The sequence below is a fragment of the Canis lupus genome, chromosome X (genome assembly GCF_011100685.1).
Source record: "Canis lupus familiaris isolate Mischka breed German Shepherd chromosome X, alternate assembly UU_Cfam_GSD_1.0, whole genome shotgun sequence".
Taxonomy (NCBI): Eukaryota; Metazoa; Chordata; class Mammalia; order Carnivora; family Canidae; genus Canis; species Canis lupus.
Window position 1 is genome coordinate 12,882,031 of NC_049260.1, and position 12,566 is coordinate 12,894,596.

A 12,566-nucleotide genomic window follows, 5' to 3' on the forward strand; every position below is an offset into this window, starting at 1 on the left:
GATGACATATACTTCGTTGTGCTTGTCTTGGCCTAGTTCCAACACGATACTCATCTCCCACCACAAAACAGGATTCGCTCGAATTTCCTCTTGAATCATAGTACAGCATTGTCCGCCAGAAACTTCAATCTCACTAGACTACAGGCATCCCACCAGGACAAGGGATTTTACCTGTTTGAATGAATATTCCCCAAGTCTAGCGCAGAACTGGCACCTGGGTGGGTTCAATGATTTGACTGAACGAATGAGTCCTGAGATCTTATCCAAGTGCGATAGCAGAGAACTATATCTTCCGCTCGACCATCCTACAGCTTAGCTCCAATCATATGGAGGTTTCTCTCCGTTACCTTATATCATGATTCGAAAGCCATTCATTGGAGAAAGTCTTCGCAAATGATGTATTTGCTATTACGTGCTTATATCTAGTTTTTTCCCTTTTTGGGCCCAGATTATATTACTCAAAAGCAAATCAATATCCCGTTTCTATTCTAAACAGGCTCACAGCAGGCGTTCTGCATCTACATTATCTCGAGTCTCCCTCACTCTGAATCCCAAGTGCCTTACAACAATTTGCAACTCTGACTTAGTATAGAAATCATAAATAATTAGCGATGCCTGCGTGCTATCTGCTATCATCCTCGATCAGGCTGAATCCTGGGAGTACTCTCGATTGGAGTCCGCAATGAGTAGTGCATCATATGACAAGTGATGGTATCTGATGGTTCCCTAGCTAGTATGTATTGCCGTTATCTCGACTGCATTCTCTAAAATGAATAAAAAATCTCTCTAAAATAATAATGGCAGCCGGTGACTGTTGTCAATTCCCGGGCATGATCTGAGCCGGGGGGAGAGTCCACCTTGACTACCTCAAGTTCCTCCCTGTGTCCTAGCTTTCTCCTGTGTCAAATAAAATTAAAATAAATAATGAGGAAATAACTTAAGACATTACTGGCCACACTGCAACTGCATAGTGTTCCAGCCTCCACTGGCTAGTGGTCAATTCCGAGCTTTGACAACGACATTCCCTTATCAACCACAGAAATTGTTCCACTGCAAAACTCTGGAGAATTTCAGGTATAATAAATGCAATTACATAATAATTTGCGAGGTCTAGGGTGATCGTGTCACAGTGTTGCTTCTGTCCCAGGCGTACTAAACTTCAGAAGCGGGTATTGGCAGCACTATCAGGATCGCAATGCGACTGCACTTAACTGGACAGCTCCTCTCTAAGTACAGTGACTTCTTTATCATCTCTGTCCATGCACATATTATGCAGATAAAATCTTTAGTAAATACACATAAATTAATGAGGCAGCACAAGAAGGAAGGAGTGGCCGAAGCAGCAGCGCATCCTTAGCCACGCTGGACATACCTGACGGAGGACCCGGGACGACCGCACATCCAAATCCCCCTTGACAGTTCTCTGCTCAGTGAGACTGCATCCCTCTCTCCTGCCTGCTCTTAGGAATAAGAAATAGGAAACCTACTGCATACATACATCAAATGCAAAACTTCTAAAGCTCAGTTCATGCACCCTGCACATTCAAGTCAATCACGGGGCAGATGGACTAACAACCCCCATTGGATGGCAAACAGAACAATGCTTGACACAGAAGACCACAGTCCAGCGCCCAGCTCGTGTATGATAGGCAATAATGCCAATCATACCGCATATACTGACGATGGTCACCATGTGGACCTCGTCCGATCGCGACCCGCTCAACCCTCACACCGAGCAAGACTTGCAGCATTCATATAAAAAGTAATAGCCCACATAATCGTTAGAACGAACATAAGGGAACTAACGAAAATGAACAAGGACTTCGTATATCATCTTCCCAGCTCAGCTCCGTATAACTGCAGAACTAATCGTGGTTCAGGCTGAGAAGCCACCAGCAGTCTTAAGGCACTTTCCCCATTGAGTTCTACAGCGTTAAAAGTGTTGAATCATGGTAAGTTAAGTACTCAATTTAGTCATTTATGTTTAAAAATATAGACTAACCTTGTGGTACACTAATGGGGGCATTGCAAGCCACCTGTGCGCTTATCCTTTAAAAGTAGGCCCACTTGGGTGGAGAAGTATACCTAGCATTTTTTAGAGCCAGCCATCATGCCTGGACAGAATTTCTTTCGCCAGGTACCAACAGCAATTCTATGAGTTAAACAGCAATATCAACTCTCGTAACTACCGCCCCCACAGAGACAGGATGTAAATGACTATTAGACTTCCCAAATGGTCATAAAAGTGCAATTTACACATAGTATAGCTATCTTCTTCACAGCTGCTTTGATGGGAAGAAAGTTCTTTAGCCTAAATGAAGCTACAAAGACTTCTATGAGAGTTTGTTTGTAGTCTGGGAGACTGCTCAATGTTCTAAATGCCAAGCGTCTCAAAGTAATAAAAAGTCACTGAAGGTTACTCTAGTGGCTGTCTGGTGTTGTTGTAAGGCCTCTTAATTTGTGTTACATATAAAGTGCTGAAAGAAATAATGGAAAGAAAAGACTTTTCAAACAGAGCTTCAACTAGAGGAGGTAGGGAAACATGTTTGCATTAATTACTGCTTAATACAACGAAATTACTCTTTCACCTGAATCGACTTTTAATGATATGTAACTATTCACAAATACACTGTGCGGATGTGTGAAATAAATTTGCACTTTGAAAACCCTGGATCAAAAAGGGGTTAAAAAAAGTCAATCAGAGACTAACTAAAATTGAAATAGTTCAAAATACACAACTTCAAAGACCATTGCACTGGCTTAAGTGCTTCAAATTTCTCACTTTTCTTAAATACTATGATCCAAGTTGTAGACTGTGTTGTACTGATTGTGATGAAGGTGGACACGATTTGCTTTCTGAGGTTATATCTACACAAAAACAGGTTTGTATACTATTTTCTTTCTTTTTTTTTTTAATTTTTATGTGTATTTTGATAGCAGAGAAGAGAGAGAGGCAGAGCAAGGCAGAGGGATTGTAAGCAGGTACATGCAAGCGGGAGCCCGACGTGGGATTCGATCCCGGGTCTCCCAGGCTTGCCCTGCGGCGCAAAGGCAGGCGCCAAACCGCTGCGCCACAGGGATCCCTCTTTCTTTTTTTTTTTTTTTAAGATTCAATGTATTTACCAGAGTAGAGAGATGAGCAGGAGGGGGGGGGGGGGGCGGCAGAGACACAGGCAGAGGGAGAAGCAGGCTCCACGCAGGAAACCAATGTGGGACTCGATCCGGGATTCCGAATATGCCCTGGCAGAAGGCAGGGCGGCCTAAACCGGCTGAGCCAACCCAGAGGATCCCCTGTTATATTTCATAAAAGGAAAAAACAATGCTAAAAATGAAGCCATAGCCACATACCTAAATATTGGATTGTGATGATAATTCTCCTTATTGTCCCAAAACCCACAAAATATCTACATATCAAGTATTACAATGCGGGGAACACTATCTTCACATGAAATGGAATCATGAAGCAAATTCAAGGTTACAAGGGGTGTCGTCAGCAGCCAGTGATTGCATTTACAGAGTCAGAATGCAAGTTAACCTACAGCTGGTTCCTGGATAGCCTTGTCCGAGAGGAGAAAGCAGGAAAACCACTCTGAAGCAGCCAAAAAATAAGCCGCTAAGAGAACCTTGGTGCTAAATTATCGGGGACGCCTGGGTGACTCAGCCAGTTGAGTGCCTGACTTTCAGCCTCAGGGCATGGTCCCAGAGTCGGGAGTCGCCCACAATGGGGCTCCTGCATGGAGTCCTGCTTCCTCCTACCTGTGTCTCGCCTCTCTGTTGTTCTCATGAATAAATAAATAAACTCTTAAACAAAAAAAAAAAAAAACCTTTAAAGAACCCTCTAATATCTGCAAATTACAGAGCCTCTGTTTCACACTATGGCTAGAAGAAGAGAAATGGGCACACTATAAATAAATTTCTATTCACGCTCTCCGAGTACTCTCAGAGTACCTTTAACGCTTAGAGAAAACATCATTTTTCTTTTTTTTTAAGATTGATCATTTAAGATTTATTCAGAAGACACGCAGGGGAGGGGGGAGAAGCAGGCCCCATGCAGGGCTATGTGGACGAATCGATCAGGTTCCCAGGATCACAACCCTGGCTGAGGCGGCGCTAAAACACTGCGCCACACGGGGTGCCTTACTTTCTCCTGTTATGTGGATAAGAGATACCTCTCATTAGATATCTCCCGGATGCCCCAGTTTTACCGTTGGAGAAATTTATATGTACAAGACAAAATCTCCATCTAGGAAGGTTGTCTCCTACTCTGCAGGAAGAGGAGACTAAATCTCTAGAAATTATATGAATGGAGAGGAAAGCGTGGATTTAAATCTGCATACAATCATCCTTGTTGACGTGTTTTGACAGCAACTCACCCCAACCCAACAGTCTTTTGTTTTAGCTTGGAGAGGTTATTTAACATGATGGCGAAAGCCGTTTTAAGAGTCACTCAGTTTTCCTGTGTTCTCCCCTGACACCATGAGGTTAAAGGTAATAAGCATTCTTTGGTTTTTGTTTCGGTTAATCTTTTGATGGAAACAAAGAGGGGGTCTCAGCAGAACCTAGAACGGGAGAGTAAAAATATTTTCATCCTCCACACCTATGAACAGATTTAACACCAAATATACCTTAGAGTAGGTCCCGGTTTCAAAATTATTTTATTTTTTAGCTGGAAGGCGTCAGAATGACAACTACCCCATAAAGTATATGTTATTTGCTCAGTTTAAGCAATTTCCCCAGGCATGCTTGGTATTGCTGCGGTGATCTATTCCCTTAAGCCTTTTTCCTTAATAGGGACTTCTCACATCAGCACAAATGCTGCCTTCAAGGATTTTTTCTCTAACAAAATGATCGAGGCCATAAAGATTGTCAGTTAGCAATTTAGGTTTGTATTGTTCCCATCTCACTTATGAGTATAGAAGGCTATCTAAAAGCAAATAGCACAGATCATCAGACTGTAGATGTAATTCCCTTTAGGAACTCATCCCATAGAAGTCGGCATGCAGGGGCACATTAGGACATATGTCACGGATACTAATTGCAACATGATTTAAAGTAGAAAATAATGTACAACAACCTAAAATATTCTTCAGGTGAGATGGTAAAATAATGACTGGGAGGCACGGGGAAGTTACCGCGGCCTGACACGGGGAAGTGACTCGTACAAAAAGCAAGGCGGGGACACAGTGTCCAAGCATGTAGCCAATGATGTGTTTAAAGGATAATAAATACATGCGTGAGTTAGAAGGGTTCCTCTCTCGCTCTCTCCTCTCTCGCTCTCACACACACACACACACACACACACACACAACATACACACAACAGTGGCAAAATAAATAGTCAGCCAAGAATTAACCCTAGCCAAAGCTATCTACAGTGGCACCTGTGGTAAAATTCCTTCCATAGCACCCCCCCCACCCTCCCACAAAAAACACTTACTATCCCAAAGATATTCTTAGGAAAGAAAAGCCATGATTTGCCTGCCACAGCCATTTCAGCCAATTGAAGGGAAATAGTATAATAAAGCTCATCAGGAAATCTCCTAGTATCAGGTCTTCTGAACATAGGGCTTAGAAGTACCATCTGGCTGGAGAAGTTATGGTTCAGTATTGGTCCGACATTGCAAGTCTATAAAAAGGAGAGGTGAAGAATCATCTCGAATATCCTTCCTGAGGAGTGATCTACCGCATATATGTTAAGTAAAAAAAAAGCACACAGAAAAAAAATGTGCAGAGCATGCTCACCATTGTATCTAGGAGGAGAGGGGGGTTACAAGTAGATATTTTACTTAGATTTTTAAAATGGTAACCTATCTAAAAAGAAAGATTAACTATTTGCAAACTAAATTAATGATACATAAAAGGAAGGGAGGGCAATAGGACAGAGGAGAGAGAACAAAAATGGATTTCTCAAAATCAGGGGTTCCAGTGAGGGCTTTTTGCTTGTGCCCCCAGGGGATGTTTGGGAGAAATTGTAGTGTCACATATAGGGGTGGTGAGGAGGGAGTGTTACTACTGACATTCAGGGGTCGAGGCAAGGATGCTCTGATATTGCAAGTAAGTACACAGGATAGTGCCCAACCACAAAGATAATCCAGCCCCAACAATGCAATAGTGCAAATATAGTATCTAATAGAGGAAACTGTGATGTAGAAATACGTAAGGAACTCTTACAACTAATAAGACAAAGACAAATAACCCAAACTTAAAAAACAGGGCAGAAGAGACCTGAATAGACAATTTCTCCAAAGATGATAAAAGGTGGCCAATAAGCACATGACACAGATGCTCAATATCCGCTATCAGGAAATGAAATCAAAGCACAAGGAGGGAACACTGGTGGTCAGGGGATGCATCTGCCTTTGCTCAGGGTTTTTGTGATACCAGTCAGGCTCTGGGATTGAGTCCCAACATGGGCCCCTGCATGGGCCTGCTTTCTCTGCCATATAAGAGGTCTCTGATGGCTATCTCTGTGGTGCCTCATGATAAAATAAATAAAATCTTAAAAAAAAAAAAGCCACAAAAGAACTACAAACTTCCACACCATGGGGAGGCTTAATCAAAAAGGACAGAGAACAATGGGGCCATCTGGGTAGCAGTCAGTAGAGGCAGTAAAACTCTTGATTCCCGGGTTGTGGTTTGAGTCCCACGTTGGGTTATAGATTCCTTAAAAACAGGATAATCTTTCAAACAACAAAAGAACAGACAATACCAAACGTGTTGAGGATACAGAAGAAAGAAACTGGAAACCCTAGTGGGACATATAAGTTGTTGAAAACAGTGGGACAAAAAAAAAAGAAAGCCAATAACTAGAACCCTAGTGGGGATACGATAGTGGTAGAAAAACAGGGGGACAAATAAAAAAAAAACAAGAAGAAAAAAAAAGAAGAAAACAGTGGGGACAGTTCCTCAAAAGCTTAAACCGTCCCATATGGCCTACAATTCACTCACGAGGTGTTATATACCAAATCGAAATGAAAACATGTCCACATCACAAACTTATATACCAATGGCATAGCAGCATTATTCAGAACAGTCAAACAAGTGGAAAGAAATCCTAAACGTGTCATCAGGATGACCAGATTAATAAAATCGATGTTATAATATAATGAATATTATTCAGCAATAAGGAGAGAAAACAAAGTACTGATATGCATAACTACACAGACCTTGACAATATGAGTAAGTGAAAGAAGTCGGTCAGGAAAGCACATATTGTATGAGGCAAATTATGCTGAATGGTCCAGAATAGGGCAAAATCTATAGAGACTACAAAACAGATTAATGGTTTGCCTAGGGGCATAGGTGAGACGTCGTTGGCAGTTGTAGATAAGGGGTTGTGAGGTCCTTTGAGGGGTATAGGAGAAGATGGTCTCAATTGTATTGGGATACAGGTCATCACAGTCTGTGAATTTACTAAAAGCATTGAATTATGCATTTCTATTGGCAAATTTTATGTATATAATTATATCTCATAAACGTTTTAAAAGGATTACAAGGGGAGAGCTGGGTGGCGAGTCGTTTAGCATCTGCCTCGGCCAGGCATGATACCCGAGTCCGGGACGAGCACCTTGTGGGCTCCCTGCAATGGGGAGTGTTCCTCTCCTTGCCCTCCCCGCTGCTTCACATGTCTACCGCTCTCCTCTCTCTAAAAATAAATACAATCTTTAAAAACAAAAAAAAAAAGGTGACCACAGGGGCACCATACGCTGGCCTCGTAGAAGAGATGAACTCTTGATCAGGGTCTTGAGTTCTAGTCCAACGTTGGAGTGTAGAAATTAGAAAATAAAAAAAAAAACTTTAAAAAAGCGATCAACAATGGTGAGGCAGGCACTGACAAGGGAGTGGTAGTATGAAGCACAGAAGGTAGAGGCAAAGGAAAGAACGGAGGGCAGGATAAGCTTCCAAGGAATTTTGTTATCATCAGTTTGGTATACTTTTTAATTAATTCTTCATCTGGTTTCATGGAAATTCCATGGAAGGAAGGTTGCAGGAAGTGGGACATCGACGGTATAGAAATCAGGATTACATCTAAAACATCATTAGATGTCTGTCCAAACATGACCCAAGCGGGGGAGGGAGGGGGACACTCCACTTGATTATATAGAGTATATATTGGGCGGGTCCCATCCACAGTTTAGGGCCATTACTGAGAGTCTTGCACGGATTCCCATGGATATGGGGGACTGATGTAGCAAAAAAGGCCCCCCACCACAAGAGGTGACAGAGCACAGTGGCCTTCAGTCCCAGCCAAGAACCTTGTACTGACATATTTTAAGGAAATAAACAATAAGTGGAAGATGAGGAGCGTGCACGGAAGGTCATCACCTGCATTTTAGAAAGGCAGTGACTGCCAATGTGGAGAACAGTGGGACACGGGATGAGTCTAGAGACAGGACAGCCACTTATTGTATTAGTGTTATAAACTGTTGCACAGTGGATTTCATCCTTTCCTAAAACGAATCTGCTTGAAAACGGCTCCCAAGAGAGATCGACCTGGACTGTGTGTTTCTTCAAGGCCACAGGAGCCAGAGGGACTAGGGAGAGCACAGCAGTTGACACGTAAAAGTAAAAGTAGCAGTACGGAATAATAATAATAAAATCAATTCAACAAATGTACCCGATGGGTTTTGTTGAAAGATTTTATCTATTTATTCATGAGAGACACACAGGAGACAGGCAGAGACACAGGCGCAGAGGAGAAGCAGCAGGCTCCCTGTGGGGTAGCCCGATGAGGACATCGATAGGACCCAAGGTAAACGACCTGAGCAGCAAGAAGGAGAGATGCTCAATCAATGAGCATCAGGCGGCCCCAAATGCTCTGATGTTGTAAGGACAGAGCCAGAACAAAATGACAAGGACCCAGCCCAGACCAGGTTAAACAAACCACTTACCACAGGAACACGGGATTTGGCCAAATTCAGTGGAATCAGCATCTGAAGATACGAAATGAGGTGCAACATTACCAGTTATTGCTGAAAAATATTGAGTAATGAGATTGTTTAATAAAAGGGTTAGCAAACAGCAGGCCTACCTTTCAAGTAGCAAGTTATTTGCACAAACTCTTAGTCATGCCAGTTGCATCCCAGCAAACTCCTATTGGAAAAAAACATATATATAAAGCAAATGAACCATAACTTGTATCTACTTGTAACACTCCGAGAGGGCAAGGACTGCTGCCGGGTTAAAAGCGGACCCTCGCACTCCGAACCTCTGTGGGCAGAGCAGGGAGGGATTCGATCTCCCCCATTCTCGGGACTTGAGAAGAAGGAAGTTGAGGGCAGGAAAGGGCAAGAGAAGACAGAGCACGGTCCAAAATTGCAGTGGTTGATGGTGGGGCTGTGGGTATCCCAGAGCATCGTGAGCCTTTCCACAAACTATTAACAACATCCGATCTAAGAGGTGGACTTCAATGCCCTCTCCTCAGAGGGCAACCTCAGGTGGCAGCAGATGGATCTAAGAGCAGAAGTGTGGCCAGGTGCTGGGGGGCTGGCAGCAGCGGGTGTGGGGGGGGGGCGGCCTTCCATGCAGGCCGAGCAAGTGGACAGCATAGAAGGGAAGGGCAGGATGGAATGAACCAGGAAAGGCAAAACACCTGCATAGCCCCAAACCCACTGACACGAGGAGGGCCTCCCGCAGCCTCCACATCCACCGATTCTCTCGCGAAACAAAGGCACAAGGAGCATCTCAGATGCTTTATAGACAACTATAAGCTCATACGATGAACATCCTCAGAGAAGGCAACCATATCCTTGGCACACAGCGCAAAAGTTGGTGAGCGTGTGAAAAGAGCTGAGTGGCTTTGCAGGGGGGACGGGGAGACACTTCTGAAGTTCACATAGGACTAGCAGAAAGGGATGTGGGGTTTAAAAGAGAAAGCGGAAGAGCTGCACAACCATTATTCTAGGTGGAAACTATCTGAAGAACACTAAGCGCGTTTTAGACAAACACCAAAACAAGATGACCCAGAAGAAGATAGCGGCCGAGGGGGTACAACCAAAGCATGGGAGCAAGGCCATCGAACCACTCCATGCGCTCCTGGTTGAAAATGGATCCAGTGGAGACCATGAGGAAGATTCAAAGGGCAGGAGGCAGTGGGGGAAAGAATATATGTTCAGTATGTAAAGAGCAGTCTATCAATCATACCGAGCAAACACGTTCCCCTCCCTACTTCAACAGCCCGCTCACGCAGTTGACCTATATAGGCCCAGGTTTATTCACCCCATGTTCAGTGAACAAACATGGCATTGGTGCCGGTGTTAATCCTCGGCTGGCATATGGGCTGATGAGCCCATAGGATCCACGGAGTCTTCTCCCGCCTTGTTTGCCCTTCCAGATAATAAAATACCAAATCCACAAATATGAACAAACCATTAAAAGCTGGCTTCCAAATCCTTCATACACCCAATACCTTCCTGCCCTGACCCAACCCAGCAGGGTCCTTTTAGCTCAAAGTGTGAAAAAGTTCATGTGTTCACAGCAAACAGTTGGAAAAACACAGGGGAGTGGCAACGGTCGGTTACAGTGATCTCCCGCGCTTTGCGTCCCATGATCAGGGTTGGTATAGTCCTCCACAGGTCAACAACGCTATAGGCCGAAGACCGATTTCTGCTTTCCATCTGGCAGTCTCAACTTCTCAGCACTAAATAAGCAGTAAACGTAGTAAAAGATTCTGTCACTCATCAATAAATTATTAATAAATATGGAACAAAGGAATGTAACAGGAATGGCGCCAGTGAACAATTTTGCTGACCGCTACTGTGAAACAGGATGGTGTTCGAGCTAAATGGTGAAAGCACTAACTCCTTGCATGTTAGGAAACCCTACAGAAGTTGATACAACAGCTGGAAGGTAATCATAGTTGATCATATACTCAGCTCTTTGGAAGGTATCTTGCCCGCCCAGAAGGCGGAGTTTCCATTCTCGCCGAGCCTGGCTCAAAAACCATCGTCATAGGCACAGGACAAGGGTAAGATTTGACCATGTTTGTGCTTTTCAAACTCATTGCCATATGCTACTATGATCCCAATGCTTGGCACGACGGAGTAACAATGTGATTGTTTGAATCATAGTATTTTTACACTGAACCAGGCCATGAACAGGATGGGGAGAAAGTTTGCTGACAATGCAGATTGGCCATAAACAATCTTACCTTCTGTATAGGAACCTTGGTATGTGACCCACTAGGAATGAATACAGGATTAAAATACCACTGAGTAGGATGAAATTGAAGGTTCAGCAGGAGGTCTGCTTTGCTCACGGCTGAAATGGTCCTGGGTCTTCCCCAATCGTCCCGGATCCAGCCGCACAGAGAAGCCTGCAATCCCCAAGACATGTGCCTGACTATTCGACATGTTGTTTCTATAATAAATAACTAACATTTTTACCCTAACAATGCCGAGCTGAAGAAATCGATAAAATTAGGGTAACATCGAATTGTTAGACCGAAATAGCGTTAAGGATCGCTAGTTTCAGAATTAGATGCGACTGAATCTCTTGGCTAGCCTAGACATACACCCGACAAGACAATCAAGGAAGTAACGATGGCCAGGGTCATGTTTCCCAATACTGATTGCAATATAATTTATAGTCTCTTGTCTGTAGCTGTATGTAACAATAAAACTAAAAAACATGAGAAAGAATTCAAGAGAGAGGAGTGGTCGAGTTGAGCTTGTTTGTTTCCTTTGCTAGGTCGTGATCCCATGGTCCTGCGGATCAGAGTCCAAACAGCATCCCCAAACAGTGACTCGCTCGCCCCGCCTGTGTGAATAAAACCCATCCAATGCAATTTCCACGAAATAAGGGATCAAGTAAATGAGAAAGTGGTTTAAGGAACTAGCATTGTAGATCCCGCTTAATGACAGATAAAACAAGCATAACTTCTTTCAAAACACAACTATTAAATAGAATTGGGGTGTGCTGGTAATCAAAAGATGTTTACTGGAAAAAGCAGCAGAGATTCCAAACTGCTCTGTGGACAAGTACGAACATGAAGCTCTTGCTCAGCGGCAGCTTGCAAAGCTTCAGAATTTAAGGAGCCTGTTTCGCATTTCCCAAAATTGGATCAAGACAAAAAAAAAATCCAGAGTACGCTGAAAAACCAGCCCGAAGTAGAGCTAAAAATACTCGAGCTACCTATTGCCCCAACTCATCAGATACTAGGGTATGACTCACGCACAGGATAGAAACATCTCTGTCGGGATACTTATAATATACCAGAAGATAATGACTCGTAAAAACAGATAATCATGAGTACATAGGGTAGATGGAAGAGATCTGTGGCCTGTGATATAGGACCACGTATTGCTAGATGTAGAACTCAGAAATGTTCTGCATCGGACCACCATTCCGAAGTCTAGGGAGCTCCATGCTCAGAAGCTCACCCATCAGACTGACATGTGACGAATGCAATGGGGGGGGGGTGGAGGCTGAGAAAGGGGGAGTGGGCTAGCTGTGTCCCGTCAAGCCGAGGAGGGAGCCAAAGAAACAACTTGCATAACTCAGAGAAGATGACAATAGGGTGGGATGGTCACGGAAGCCTAAAATAATCCACCCCAAGAGTTACTTTGA